Source organism: Suricata suricatta, chromosome 12, assembly GCF_006229205.1.
Source record: "Suricata suricatta isolate VVHF042 chromosome 12, meerkat_22Aug2017_6uvM2_HiC, whole genome shotgun sequence".
NCBI classification, from domain to species: Eukaryota; Metazoa; Chordata; class Mammalia; order Carnivora; family Herpestidae; genus Suricata; species Suricata suricatta.
Genome location: NC_043711.1, coordinates 75,826,816 through 75,830,178, shown reverse-complemented (window position 1 = coordinate 75,830,178; position 3,363 = coordinate 75,826,816). Strand labels below are relative to the sequence as shown.

Genomic DNA, 3,363 nt, shown 5'->3' with positions numbered 1-3,363 from the left:
CAATTTTGAGTTCCCTACAAAGGATCAGCACAAAATTGAGTCCAAGATGAGACCAGGAAAAGGACAGGAAGATCATTCAAAAAAAAAAAAAAAAAGGGTTGTCAAAAGTATGACCAAATATTGTCAATCATACTAATACTGCAGTTTATAAAGGTAATAAGCAGTCATCTCTTAAAGCAAGAGACAAATGTAGAGATTCAAGAGATGAAAGAAGAAATATCAAGGGTGAAGGATGAAATGAAAAGGCAGCTGAAGGAGGTTTTTTTAAAAATAAGGTGAGAGTTCAGGGTGAGAGCAGCCCGTGGGAGAGGAAGAGCAAGCTCTTCGTGCACCATGCAGAACGGTTTCTTAAAATGTGAATTTGTCATTTGGATTTTCCACATTTATAAAAATCACCTTTTCCTACCCCTTTGAGTCCCCTTCACACTGTTCCTGCTGCAATGTTTGGGCCTCCAGGGCCTGGGAGATCCCACGCGCATCTCCCCTGTTCTTGAACAACCTTCTAGCACCCAGTCTTCAATGCAGCCAGTCTGAGCTTTGTGTGCTGGGACCACATAAACATCATTCTTAAAATCATGCCTATATTCTTGTTCCCCAGTATAAACTTGGCCCCCAAGCTCCCATTCCCCTTGGCACTGCTACTCAACTCCCAAGGTTTGAAGACCCTGAACTCAAGAATCTTCAAGCCTCCAGCCCCTGTTCTTTTTTTTTTCTTTAGAAAGAGAGGGTGTAATTGAGCAAGGGGCAGAGAGAGTAGTAGGGGTTGAGCTCACCCAATGTGGGACTCGAACTCAAAAACTGTGAGATCATGACCTGAGCCAAAGTCTTAATGACTTTGACCCCCAGGCACCCTCCAGACCCTGTTCTGACTCCAACGTCACCACTCCCTGGGTCTAGGCCACCACCTTTGCGTTCCATTCCTCACTTCTGTTGATAATATTTGGATGTTCATCATGGACTAGGATAAAAGGAGGCATGGCAGTAATGGAAAAAGCAATGGGTAAAGTTTATTTACTGTCACCATGGAAACCTCAGGCTAGGTGCACTGGGTAGGGCTTAGAAGGTGGCAGTGTCAGACAACCCTTCTTAGGCCCCCTGTCAATCTTATCTCTTTGGGGACTTTTGAATATCAAGAATCCCTGGGAGGCAGCCCAGAATTATAAACCCTGGATTGGAGGTCTTACCAACTGCAAGCTCCATTTGATCTTATGAAGACCACTCTTTCTGAGCCCAATTTTCTTTTTACCTCTATCACAGGGGACATTTTCTGACTCCATAGGGAATAATGAACAGGTAGGATGGAGTGAGAGACAGGCCAAGCTGAAAGAAGACAAGGGACAATGTGAGGATGGTTCCCTCTGCAGCATGGACTCAGAGAGCAAGCAGATCCAGGGAGATGACTGGGGATGAGTCACAGAGGGAGGGAACGGGTGGCTGCAGTGGTCTCACTGAGATCCAATGAGAGAAGGAGCTGGCTGTTGGCCAGGCAGTCACTGAGAGGAGATAAAAGAATTATAAGAATTATAGTTGTCCCTGGGGACAAGGCATAAAGAAGCTTGGGTCCAGAGACACTCTCCAGCCCCTGTGCTTCTTCTGACACATTTCTTCCTAACACCCGACAAACTCGGCTCTATTGATGAGTGCACCTGGTACTGCTGGGGCATGGAGACATAGCCAGAGTGGGAAGCTAAGGAGCTATGGGGATGGGGAAGGCAGCAGGTCAGTGCCTCAAGTTGTTAGACCTTTCCCTCCTGAAGCGAGTCACCGAGAGGGAAACCCATGGACACGAATGGAGATGGTGAATGGGTTTTATTTTAGTTCAGCCAAATGGCCCCTCTCATATGTTGGCAAGTTCTCAGGAGAGAGCTCCGCTGATCTGAAGCTCAGGGGTTTTATAGGTCATAGCAAAGCAGAAAAGGTCATCCGTGAGGCAACCAATCATAGTTTACAGCATCACATGGGGTTCAATCACATTCTGACATGCAACTGTAAGATTTGGCAGAGAACTATTAACTTTAGAGTTCTTTGTCTCAGGAGAGATTTGAAGTAACCAATCATGGGTCCGAAGGGGAGGTGAAGCAGGTGCACAGAAGCGAGAACTTTGCTTTGCGGTTAAAGGGTGGGATCTTGCAGTAGTATCTTGAAAAACAAGTTAACCTTTAAGTTATAATTTATGGGTTACATGTTAGGACTTCCAGAGCCCAATTGCCCACCCCTAAATTGTTCAAGCAGAAAAGGGTTGGAGAATGAAACAATGATTGGTATTTTTCCATTAGAGTCAGCTTGACCCAAGGAGGGTATTACGAAGTAAAGCCTACCTGATCAGGTACAAACCCTCTCTAGGGGAGGTTCACGTCTCACTGGCCACTCCTTGGACCTTGGATGGCAACTACTTAGTGATACTTCTTAATGAGATATTGAAAAGAAAGGAATGGAAACATCAGTAAGCCAAAATTAATGAAGCCTGTTACTCATGGAGAAATATGAAAAGCCATTAAAAAAAATGGGTCTTCTAAAGGAAGTGCCTTCACCAGTTCTGACTTGTTTGACTCCACTGGATCCAAAACACTAATGTGTCACCATAACCTCAGAACTCCTCTCATATCTAAAGCCACAGATGGGAGAGGGTAAGATTGGGTTGGTACTGGCTGCCCCACCCAGACTCACAGACCTGGGCAAGGGTTTTTTGAAGTGGGAGGGGAGCCCATCGTGATCATATTTCTCTTTTGACATGCTCCATAAACCCACGATATCAGGGGCTCAACAATGGATTTAGCAAAAGCTCAAAAAAATGTCACCACAAAAACATAAAAGGGGTTAAAAGATTATAAGATTATGAAAAAGAGACAAGCCAGCAGGGAACCTTTGGAAAATGCCAGCATGGCTCCTCCAAAGAAGCAGATTCCAAAAAGATTGGGAGGAGGTGAGCATAATTTCTCAGGGGATTTGAGCCATTGGTAAATAGTTACTCTGTAAGACCTTGTGAACAGCCAACAAATGAGCTCCAAAAGACAACAGAATGGAAGAGAGCAGGGAAGTAAGTCATGGTCCTCAAGAGAAATACTTCAAAGACCAAAGTCCGTGCCACCATCTCCAGGACACTCTGGTCATGAAATCCTTCCTGAGAGCAGTCTTCAAACCCAAAATCATGAATTGGGCCAAGCACTGACACTGGTGAGGTCCCTGGCACCCTGTGCATGTTCCACCTCCAATGACCTTCTTCCCTGTTCATGACAGAGATGGGCTTAGAACGGAACTTGGGTTTGAAGACATACCTCACTTCCTCCCCTGGTGATTACAACTTAAGCCTACATGAAGCACACTCCCATACTTTTGTTTTCTGTAATGGAAACCAACACCAAA

General features: G+C 45.1%; 1 long non-coding RNA gene across 1 annotated transcript; it reads right to left on the bottom strand.

Moving 5' to 3' along the window:
- Positions 1 to 982: 982 nt before the first annotated feature.
- Positions 983 to 3,325, bottom strand: LOC115274777. The gene is made up of 2 exons (XR_003901243.1): positions 2,319 to 3,325; positions 983 to 1,493 (listed from the first exon to the last, which is right to left on the bottom strand). It is a non-coding gene; the product is annotated as an uncharacterized LOC115274777 (long non-coding RNA).
- Between the last annotated feature and the right edge of the window lie 38 nt (positions 3,326 to 3,363).